Here is a 12,512-nt window from a genome sequence, read left to right as displayed (position 1 = left end):
TGAAGGGTTTTGGAGTACTTCCTCTGATGATTTTATTTCACTAGCTCTTTAGAAAAAGCTGTAGCTATTTTCTCGTCTAGCCCAGAACTTTTATCTCAGGGAAGAATCTGAGCTCAGCCGACTTCCTCCCATTATAACAGCTTCTCATTGAACAACCGGAGTTGAGACAGATTTATTAAGTCTACACTTCCTACAAAATAGGCTGGATCTTCGGCTGTGCTCATGCACTACTTAGTCTGAAAAAATGACAGGACAAAGGTTTAAACAGACCTTTAGGCCCCTCTTCAGCGATTTTATTTCCCAGAGGTCATGAGGGGTTTTTATTGTAGCCCATGTGTAATGTCTCATCAATTTAACCAAAGATGCAAGGTTGGTCTGGAATGAATAAACTGGTGTGGGCCACCATGAAGCATGAATATGTCCCATGCCACTCCTCCAGGGTGTATGAGGGTGAGTGCAGTCATGTAAGGCCCTTTGTGCATGATCTGGCTGGTGGAAGGGGGCCTAGGCAGGGGCAGGACAGGTTTGGTTAAAATCTGATGCCTGGATAGGGGATAGGAGGAAGATGTAAGCATTTAACTATGGTCTGTCTCTGCCAGAGGAATGCCTAATTGGAGGGTCTGTGAAGTAAGTGGATTACTGGAAAGGGTCTAAGGTAACATTTTTTCCCAGTTCTGCTAGTTGCTTGCTAGATGACCTTCCTCAGACCAACCACCTACTCAATGCTATTGGTGCAGTGTCTGTGCAAGGGGTTTAAAATTATCTACCTCCAAAACCCCTTTGAGCTCCACCATTGGGAAATGATACCTATAGCCTCACTTTGCTCCTCCTGCCTGAATCTTGATTTCTTTCTTTTCATGGGATGAGACAGAGAGTGTTCCCTTCCTCTCCAGCTATCCCACAGTCATGTGGCTTGGGCGTAATGCTGGGGTGTGGGAGAGGAAGGGTTTGAATTCCCTGGGGCTGTGGACCAGCTGTGCTGACTGACCAAGTCTGACAACCCTTGTTGCTATGTTGGAGGAGCACCCTCCTCAGGTGTTTACTCAGCACTTGTGCTATCCTCATCATCCTGCTGTGAGCTGGCAGAAATAAGCCTCCCAGTGCCCCAGTTCCTGCAGGGCAAAAGTTCAGTGTCGTCCCATAAGTGGCTGATGAAGGCAGGTGTGTGGGAAGGTGTGTGGGGTTTTTTGCACAAAATCAGCTGTGATGAGCACCCAGGGCAAGGGCCACCAGCTTTGCTGGGAGAGACAGACCTCTGGCAAGGGGATGGGAACAGAGACCTAGGAACCTGTGAAACCACACCTTGAACTGGCTCTGGGACTGCAAATCAAAGCCATGATAAATTGGTGCAGCTTCTGTGTTCAGTTGAGCCCTCTAATCTTTGAATTGCCAAAGGCCTTGAGGGATCATTATGTCAGGCAAAGCCTACCAAAGGGCAGGTTGCTCCAGCCTCTTATTGTCATCAGCAGGTGTGGAGACACTGTGTGTGGGGTAGGTAGCAGGGATGTCTCTGGTTCCCTTTTCAGAGGGGTGTTTTCAGATGAACTGTAGAGGCAGCTTTCTGATCCTTTTCTTTCATCAAAATGGCTTCATGGGAATCAAAAGCTCACCTGGGCTTTTTTTTTTTTTTTCTTTTTTTTTTTTTTTTTTTTTTTTTAGCTTTTAGAAAGATTAACACAGATTTATGTTTGAGAAAGCAGGCTAGTTCCAATCTAAAGTACAGGACAATTCCCTCCAATTCCCAGGAGGGTAACATCATAATCCATTATTAGCTGTGCCAGTTACAGTTATTTCCTTCCCACATTTCCTTTCAGGTGTCAAACTAGAATGCAATTGCTTTTCTTCCTAAGAACACTATTTTTAAATCTGAAGAATTGAATGTTATTAATATAGTAGGTGTTGTGCTGTGCAGCCCATTCTATAATGGGGTGTTTATAGCACCAATGCTCTTACCCAGTCCATTTGTAATCAGAAGTAATAGCACCACTTCACCACTTGCTCCGCTTGAAGATGCTGCAATAAATTCCAATGAGCCATAGCTTGGCTGCAGCTGGTGACTGATGTAGAAGCTTTCTGCATTTTTACTTCTTTAATGTTTATAGCTCTTTTACATTATATGAATATTGCCAGTCCTGAGGATTCAGCTGTCATGAGTCAAGCCTCAAAAACTAATGAGATTTTACAAAATGTGTTCATTTGAAGTGTGCTTTATGGGCCTTCAAATGTTTCAGGCTTTGTGCCATGCTGTCAGGCTTCCCTCACTTTCCTGCCACAAGCTGGCTTTAAGAAAAGAAAAGGAAAGCTGGGATTAACATATGATCATCCAATTCCAACAGCTGGCCCCTACCATCACCTGATATCACAAAACTCAAGATAATGCTGTAAGAGCAGTCAGCACAGTCAAACACACCCTCATCTCTGTGATGGGCCAACACAACTCAGCTAAAACAACCACCTTGAGCTTATACATCCCTGGTTTTCTGTGGGAATAAAAACCTTCAACTCCAGCAGCCATGAAATACCCATATGGAAGGAGGAAGGAAGGGTTCATTTTGGAGAAGTGCAACAGAGGCCACTGGCCACCACAGCTGAGCAGGCCACAGCTGGGCTGAGCAGGCCAGAGCACATCCATATGCCACCCTTGTCTTTTTGGCAAGGAACATTCAGCAGCACAGATCCCCCACCCATCCATTCACTGCCATTGCCTGGTCCACTGGTGCAAGTGTCTGTGAGGCTGCAGCATGAAGTGGGCAAGGGAATCAATCCAGGTTAAAAATGACCATGCTTCTCCCCTCCTCTCCCAGTCTCCCAGTTTTAGAGCATTACTTTACAGCTGGATCAGTTTCCTATTCCTGCTTGATGGTTGGCACTGCAGCAGTGGGGATGACACCTCTGAAGGGGCAGTGGGGGTGCAGAGTGGTCCAAGTGGGAGGCACCACTGAGTACCAAAGAGCCTTCTTAGGACTGATTGCAGACCAAAGGGTGCATGTGCATAGGAAATGGAAAGAAAGGAGAAAAATCAGAGAAGGGGTGGTGTGTCGTTTCTAGTGGAAGTAAGGAAGAAACTAAGTTTTGGGAGTGATGGTTTATGGAAGGACAGACCTGGCTTTCTTGCACTGCTCAGGCAGAAATAACTTCAGAGGGCTATTTACTAAGGGAGGAAAGCTGCACCTAAGAAATGTCTTCCCCAGGCATCAGTTCCTCTTAAAACTCAAGCATAGTCCCAGATTTGGTTTGGGACTTCACTGAAATGAACAACTGCAATTGGAATTACTCTGTATTTTGCACATTTCTCAGCACTGGGGTGCAGGACTGCTTGGATCAAGACAGGCAGTCTTAGGAGCAACTACTCAAAGAATAGAGTTAACAAAAGGGTGCTGCTGATGGGAAGGAGTGTGAGAGGGGGCAGCAGCATCCTCTCCTGTGCTTGCTCAGGTAGTGCCCCTGTTTTAGTCCTAGTGGTCACCAGTTTCTTTCTGATGCCTCTAGAGCTCATGAAGCCATCATTCATACATGTTTAAAATTCTGGCTGTTTTTCATTCTTTTCCTAAACTACCAATGGCAATTGTCCCTTCTTTACACTGCACTTCTCCTAACTCTGTACTCTGTAATCTCTCCATGCTAATGTTCTCAAATGATAAGCTTTTCTATTTCTCTTGCACTCACCTTCTTTCTTTTTGTTCCTTCCTTATTCCCATCTTCTTATTTTCTTATGCCCTTACTGATTAGCCCTTCCCCTCCTTCTCATTTCTATTCTGATGAGCTTTTTCTGATTCAAAAACTGGATTTCTAAACAAAACACAACCAAGCAGGAAAGCCAAGATTAACAATTCTGCTACAAGTGTATTTTTCTGGGCGAGATCTATGAGCATGTGCAAGAACTCTCATCATTACCTTGGTACATATTTGTAAGACAGAGTATTACCTTCCCCCAGACTCATCTCTTTTATCTTTTAAAAATGTTCCCTAGTGACAGAGACTGTATTACCCTATCAGTTTGTACAATTTCTAGCACATGTGATCACTCCTACAATATAAATGCTGTATAATCATCAAAATAATACATAAAGCACTCATTGCCTGCAGTCTTAGGATGTCTGGAGTTGTGTACTTCCTAAGCATCTCTCTCTGTGATTGTCCACCTACCTAGCTCTAAGGAGCTTGGAGGATCCTCCAGTGGTGACAAGGTGCTCTTCCCCTGACACTACACATGAAAACAGTGATGTGACACAAGACACATAAGACACATAACATGTCCCTACAGACCTGAGAACAACATCTGCTGAACCCTTGTGCTATGCTCTGATGTTTGGTTCCCCTCCTTTCCTCACAGTGATGGGAAGCAGGAGGTAACTCCAGTGGAAGCAGAGCCTCTGTGGGCCAGATGGTTTAATGAGACCCCACGAACGCAGCCATGGAACTTGGTGGACTGTAAAGGGGAAAATGAGAGGGGAATAATGCAAAGTCCACCTCTGTTTCCTGACATCCTTTTATTTCTTTTTAAAATAATGCTCTGATACAGTGTTTCCCAGGGAAGCTCTGGAGGGAATCACCACCTCCACATGCATTCATTTAAGAAAGGAAGCAGCTGGTCCCTGATATTTATTGCTGTATATCAGCTTAGAAACCTTGACTGAAACACTGCACAACCCCCAGTTTCTCTGGGTTATTTTCATCCTCTCTCTTTTCATTCTTTTTGTTTTGTTAATGATTTAGTAATTAATACTTCAAGGAAAAAGAAACCTCTGAGAGTTCATTTCTGAACCTGGGAGTTCATTTCACTTAGGACAGGGAGCGCTGGAGCATACTGGAGGTAAGATGGAAGTGCTGTAGGACATAGGTTTATTCCTGTTCTTATTTTAGCTGAACCAGTTCACCCTTCCCAACAAACAGGTGATAAAGCAGCGTGTTTATAGCGAGTATCCCATGTGGCACAGCTGTACAATAGATTAGGTAACACTACTGACTCACTGCAGAGTTATTGGGCCACCTCATTCCTTCCTTTTTCTGGGTTACAGACTTCACCATGTACACACTGATGGGCTCTGCACACACTAATCAAGCCTCAGAGATTTTCTGTTAGGTTAGGTGTAATTGTAGGCATTTTTTCAGGTAAAGGGACTGGAAAACAAATCTTCCTGCCAGAGATATCAAGTTGTTTTCTCTGATTATTTTTTTCTAGGGGTGCTTGAAACTCCTTCCAAAGAACCAAGCCTTCACAGGTTCACGCAGAAATTATCATTTGGTATCTCCAGACCTAGGGCATTCCTGGCCAAAACTTTGATACTTGCACTGGATAGTGGGCATCTAGATTCAAAACAAGTCAAAAATAAATGAGGTTTTAATAATCCTGCTGGAGACAAGAGCTACACACCTAAAGGGCCCATTGTATTAACACCCACATGTTGGAAGTCCACCACGTTGGACTTCTTTTGATGGATTTGGAGAGTTGTTCTTCATTTTGGTTTAATGCAAGAGGCTTTTTATGGATGTACTGACCTACACAGATGGTCAAGTCCATGATGGTCTTTAGGGACCCAGCATGGGACTTTCTCTGCACAACTGCTAAAACAACATGATCACAGAGTATGTGGCCTAGCATGAGGAAGAAGAAGACCAGGTGCTCTCTTTCAGTGGACATGTCCCAGGCATCAAGTGCTTTTTTCCCAGCCTGTGTTCTCAGCTGAGCTGGATGCATAGGAGCCTCCATCAGCCATGACTTTTTATTTCTCCTGTGGTTCAGATTGAAGGAATTTGCTTTCATACTATTTTACATCATCTCTAGTCACAACTAGGGTGACCTTAGTGAATGAGCCAGGAAGTGGGATAAAAATCTATAGGTTGCTACCCAAATGGTCTTTAAGTAGCCATTCCAAATGCCCTCAGATGGGACCTTCATAGATAACACCAAAATTTAGGTAAGTTTTTTACTCTAAATACAAATCAATTGAAATCATGGGGAAAATAATTGTTCACTGATTTCAGTCTTACCAGGATTTGAGGTTGCAATAGGGGGACTAACTGTTGTTCACTGAAGCCAGTGGAAAGGACTGTAAATAACTTGAGCCTGTGGTTTGGCTTCTGGTCTCACTACTGCTTTGGAACTGGCTATAGCAGTTGCTGTTTACCCTGTCCTCACCAGCTGATCTGTTGTGCCTCCCTGCAGCCTCCTGAGTTGCACCAGCCCAACTGTTTGTGTAACCATGCAGTAAACTGCCTTAGGAAATAGTCCAGCACAGGGATGTTCCCCAGCACAGCTCACTGCCTGGCTGCACAAACAGCTGTGCCAGCCCCACAGACAGGTGGCACAGGGTCCAGCACAGGGAAGGAGAAACAGCTGCTCAACACTGCTACCAACAAAATGTCCCCTTTGGAAGATTGGTTGGTGATGCAAAGGGACTGAGCTACATCAGCAGGTGCTGTCAAGAGGGTCTTTGCTTGAGCCATTTCACTTGTGTTGGCTCTAGCATTTGGAGACTTCACCACAGTAACTGAGCTCACTCACCTGGCAGAAACTAGGCAGGCTGGGTAAAAAGGAGGCTAGTTTTCTACTGAGCTGTTAGATGATTTAGTTGTCTTGTGTGATATCAACCTCGGTGGTCAGATCCTTGATGCTTGTCACTTACACAAGGACATGCAGTTGTATGTATAAGTTGTATGTATAAGGCTGTCCTTATGCTTGATGAAAACAATCCATGTTTACAATGGAAATACCAGAGAGCACAAGTCAAGAATGTGGTGACTAATTATGTTCCTTCAGCATTACTATACTGGTATTTTGTTTATTGAGCTCTTCCACTCTAGTTCAAGATTCAACACAGGTTCATTCCCTGGCCTTTTCCAGGACCTCTGCCTCATGCAGGACATCTGTAGAGATGGCTTTGTACATCCTCCCCTTGTTAATCCAAAGCTTTTATTGAGATGGATATACCCATCCCATGCAATACTCCCAGCAGTTTCACTTCTATATCATTCAAAAGCAGAGTAGTCAGGGGTGTGTTTTTTTCCTAGTTTCTCTCTTTAAATTCCAAGTTTGAGCCTGCAAAAATATTTACAACTGTATTATATAAACTAACGAAAAACAATGTTTAAAATGAAACTGCTGGCACAACTTTATGGAGAACAGCAGTGAAAATGGCCATGTGGTAATAAACAGGCTACCTGATATGGTTTATTCTTTAACTCCTTGCTTACTTTTAGAAACTTAAGCTCATGTTCTCAAATGCCTGAGTCCTCTGACACATGTACATGTGTTGGGTTAATCACCACACCCAAGTCTGGGTTCCTCTGTGAGTACATAGCCTAGGAGTAGATCAGTGAGTAAGGAGCCTTCTCAAGCAGGGATTGCCAGTATTTCCATGTGCTTCACAGCAAAGAACACACCATAAACAAAACCTCAATTTCCAAGGTAAACAAGAAAAAAATCTGATTTTTAAAAAAGGCAAGAAAATGTCTGGACATTAGCAAGTTTCCCTTCTTGCAGCAATCCACCAGGAAAACAAAAGAGAGTGAGAGATTTTACGTTACGGCAAAATGCTGCCTTTCTCGTGCACAGCCGTGATGGTTTCCTAGCCTGTGATCGTAATGGCATGATGAGATATTTATAACATGCTAGGAAAAATGTTTCCTTTTTAAAGCCCATCACAGTGGCATAATAACAAGCCCTGAAATCTGTCTTTCCTACATCCCCAAATCACTCGATGGAAATGACTTTTATGAGCTGACTGTTGGTGTGCATATTAAAGCCATTTCTAAGGGAAAGCTGTAAAACATACACCCGTGTGCTGCTCTCTGCACACATGACTGCACAACCAGATTAGGCCACATGGCAGTAAAAGTGCTCCTGCCTGGTGGAACAAGAGCTCCTGCAATTGTTACCACAAGTGAAGCCATGCTGGTACCAGAGCAAGGGTGGGAACAGCTCAAGTGCAGATAAGCCTTTACAGTAAATCAGCCATAACATGGTTTGGCTCCACGCCCAAGTAATAACTAACCAGTTTTATGTTAATTATTTGCTATCTTTCTACGTATAGCAATAGTTACGAGCTTTACTAAGCATAAATGACTGCAGTGTGTAGTTGGCTTTCATGAAGTCTCTACTTTTCTGACATACTGCATCGCTTTCTAACTGACAGTTGTGAATAATTTCAGTTTTTCCTTTTGTTCTGGCTTCTTTCTTGCAGCTTCTCATGAAGTAATAGAGGCAGTCATACATTCGGATATTTCATTTTGTAGTTTCTATGCATGTTATATAGTAACTCACCCTTACAAACTGACTGCAAAAGAGTAAATCTGCTTCAGTCAGAATATATTCCCATATCTGGAACACAACCACCAAGTAGATGGGTTGCAAACCATGGAGCCCCTCTCTATCCTTCTCTTCCCATCTTGATCAAAATTATCCAGACCCCAAATCACAATGCAAACACTCCATCAGGGAAGCCAACCCAGCTCTTTGTGGGAGTGATTGAAAAACTGGTCCAGCTTTGAAAAGTCAGCAAATTATTTACCCCCAGGGTTACTTTTTTAAGCTGATAGACCAAAGGGCCAGCCTGCAGCAGCACTGACACAGACAGAGACAAATGTCAGAGAAGCAAATACCTGCAGTTACCAGTGTATTGATGATTCCTTTAGTGGAGTCGTGGTCTGAGACCTGTTTCCATCCCAGAAAGATCACAGAATGAACCCACTGGCTATGATGTATGCTCACTCCCACACAATTCCACCAAGGGACTCTCTGTCCCCTTCAAAATCTCAACCACAAAGTCCTTTATGGGGACCTGAGTGCATAAACTTCTCTGAAGTGCTTGCAGAAGTGTTGCTTTAGGTCTTACCCACTTGGTCTCCACCAGTAAGGATTTTGATTCTCCATCATGACTTGTCTATTCCTGCAGGACTGGTGTACATCTGGAAGGGTTGTGTAGTTCTACACTACACCCCTGTAAGTGGGGCACACCAAAAGCTTCAGCCAGGAGTACAGTATTGCTGGAATGACTTTTGGGTCACTGCAGGTTTTTGTGGATGAAGCTAAAATGCTACTGAATCCAAAATATATACTCCTCCTAATAGTGGATATACACCTTGCACAAGGATGAATGGCTAACAAGAAACCAAGATAGAAGAGAATTAGGCCAAGGGGCGTAAGTTTTATTAAATCTGCAGCCTCCCCTGGGAGGTATTTTGTGCAGCCATTAAATAAAGCACACACTATTGGAAATTCACAAATAAATGATTCTCCCTTACCTGAGTGGAACACAATTCCTTCAATAATACCGCTACAGAGCAGGGAGATTGAAAAAAAAAATCAAGTTTTAATTAAAATAAAATGTTATCAATGGAAGGCAAAGGAATGACAAAGTTTCTTCCAGATTACTCCAGGAAGTGCTGCTCTTGATAATGATGGGCAGAGCCAGATTGTGGAAAAATGAAGTTGGGCAATTCAGAGAATATAAAAGTTGAATGGAAAAGGCTTTGAGTCAGGCTGACAGCTTGGTTAATAAAGTTTATATGCTAATAAATATTAGCACAATTGTGGGTCCACCTAGGTGTTGAAGAGGTTGGATCGTGGAGTGATGGTTGACAACTTTGCTGCTGCCACAATGTACCTGTTTCCCTGTGAGCCTGGGTTCCCTGTTAACAGCAGACACTGCTGTAGTATTAGAACACCAGCAAAACTGGAACAGAACAGGACTTTGGAGCAATTATTCTACAATAAACTTTGGTTGTTTCTCTTTGGAGAAACATGGAGCACTGGTGAATGCTCCAAGTTCTTACAAGCTTCAATGACAGAGCAGCTCTCAGGTTATGAAAATGAATCCCCTGGTGCACAAATGGCAGATGACCACTGAGGTACACCAAATACACTTGAAAAATTGCTGTGCCCTTACCCCACCAGCCACTTTGTCGTGAACTTTAACAACTACATACCAGAGCCTTTCAGCAAACTACATCACAAGAAGAAAGAGGACAGAGAACTGAGCACATGCTGTGCTGTGGAAAGGGCAGCAACAAGATCTAGAACTTGTATTACCCTACAAATGAAATGAAGACTTTGTAAAAAAAAAATAGGAAGAGTGTTTGGAAAGAGCCCAGTTCTTGCAGCCCTCATTTTTCTGAATGTTTTTATTTGCTTTATTCTATTTATACAGACTCTAGTTCTCCAATATGTGTGTCCAATAATGTTTCACCTTAGAGCTTCCCAGCTCTCAAATGCTGGAGCCAGGCACTGGCTGCTGCCCAGCTGGCCTCTGCCCTAGTTACACTCAGTAATGCAGTGAGGGCTGTAGTATCAGTCCTTTTCAGGGCTGAACCGTGCCATGGACTTTTGATCATTAAAGGAAATGAACTTGGGATGACATAAAAAAAAGTAAATAAGACTTGTGTACAAGGACATTAAGATTACAAAGCAGCAGTCTCAAAGGTTGGAAGACACCGGGTGCAGAGCCGCTGCTTCAGTGATGTTCTTTGGCAGGAGTTTAAATGACAGCAAGAGCTGTGAGGCAATGAAGAATAAAATCCTGAGTATTTGGCTTTCAAGGAAATTTGCAGAAAACACTGTCTCAACAGCCAAGATTTACACATGTCTTCCAAGAAAGAATTACTTTTTTATGAGAAAGTAATCATCTCCTGCACTGCTGAACTAATGATGTATAAAATAAGTCCAGCAAGCCCAAGTCCCACAGTGACACTAGACAGCAGACAAGAAAAAAGGAAATCCAAACAAACTACTGGTGACCAGAAAACAACTCGAAGCAGATCACTAGCAATAAATTGTAACATGACATTGAAGCTGGGCTCATCTTACAAAGAGCAAAGAGTAGAGAGAGAATTGCTAAGGGCAGATGGCAGTGCCTTTCCTGGTGATATAAACACAGATGAATGCATATCACTTCTGAGTACTGTATATGGCTCTGCCTATCTAAACAGCACAAATAACTGGGAAGAACTTTTAACACATTTCTAGGGATTGAGTTATAATTGTTCTGTGGTATACAACCATTGGTTGCATCTAATTATATTTAACATGGCTATGGCTTCAAATATTCCACATAACAGAAATTATGAAGTTCAGCTGGAAGTGTTTTACCTGCCAAGATCAGAATTTCACATTACTCTGCAATAGCTGGTGGCAAAACAAACCTACTGCAGCATAACAGGAGGTTACGTCCTTTACATGGTTATATTTAATCTCTCCTGATGCTTATCTGAGTTGTAGCTGAGTACAAGGGAAAACAATTCTGGATTCAAATTCTTGTAAGTACAAAGAGTAGTGGCAACAGCCATAAGCATAATGCATAACTCTTGCATCTGCCTGTCCAAGGGAACCAAGGGTTTTTTTATGTCTTACATATAGTTTATCCTTTGTTCAAATATCTTCCACAAAAGTCGTGTGGGAAAATCCGTGAAAATCAGGAATTCTGCCTCTTTATAAGAAGTACTGGAAGAAATGTGAGCTTGATCATACCAAACACACCATCACATGCATAAAATTAACAAACTAAAAACTACAATGTATATTCTTTCTCTTATATCACTTCCTTAAAATTCCTTTTGGGATATCTGTAGCAATAAGATCTAAAAAAAAGCCAGACTGTAGAGTGACTTGCGAAAAAAGTATGTCCACACCATTACACATTCATTTTTCTATACTATTTATGGGTACATTTGTTTGCAAACCTTTTAAAATGTTCTTTCCACTTCTTGAGATTTACTTACACCATTTCATGCTTCTGTTGCACAAAGCTGACATATCCAGATGGCAAATATAAACATCAAAAGATGGACTGCCACTCAAAGACATGTGAGAAACATTTGCCAAAGCTAAATATGGTCTTAAAAGAATTTCAATATTAGTGTAAAAGTTCTTCTGAACATGCCATTAATAGTTGTGCAATAGATCTAGCTGACACATTGGAGGTGGTGAGCTGCACTCAAATGCTTTGCTACCCACAAAATGGCACTTACTTCAGGACTGTTCCATACTCAGGAAATAATACAGTAAATCAAAGTAAGAAATTAGACAAACTATGCTATAAAAAGCAGTACACATTAAATAGTACACAAGAAACATGCACATGTGCACAGTGAAGGAAGAGTCTACAGGACTCAGCTTTTTTGCTGAATAAATATTTGAGACTTTTACAGTTCTTCAGTGTTTCATTTTATGTAATCAGATAACTGCAACTACAAATTCAGCCTGAGGACTGACATTTTTTACATTACAGTGGCATGTTTGTTGCTACAAACAGTAATATATACACAACAAATCAGTACACAGGGAAAATGCTTTCCATCACACTTGGCTTTGTCTTGTGATCAGAATAAGAAACTATGTGCATTATTTTTTTTACAAGCAGTATTAGCCTCCTTTACATACTAGCAGGGGTGGGAGGGGTTCTGCTAAAATCCATTACACATCTTGTCTTGGCTGTAATAAGAGAAGGCATCCCTTGGGCACTGGGCAATTCAAAGAACCAAGAACGAAAGAAAGAGTTCACTCATAGTGGACAATC

Source organism: Zosterops lateralis (genome assembly GCF_965231275.1).
Source record: "Zosterops lateralis genome assembly, chromosome: 1".
Lineage (NCBI taxonomy): Eukaryota > Metazoa > Chordata > Aves > Passeriformes > Zosteropidae > Zosterops > Zosterops lateralis.
The sequence above is the reverse complement of the archived record's forward strand: the minus strand, read 5'-3'. Positions refer to the sequence as shown.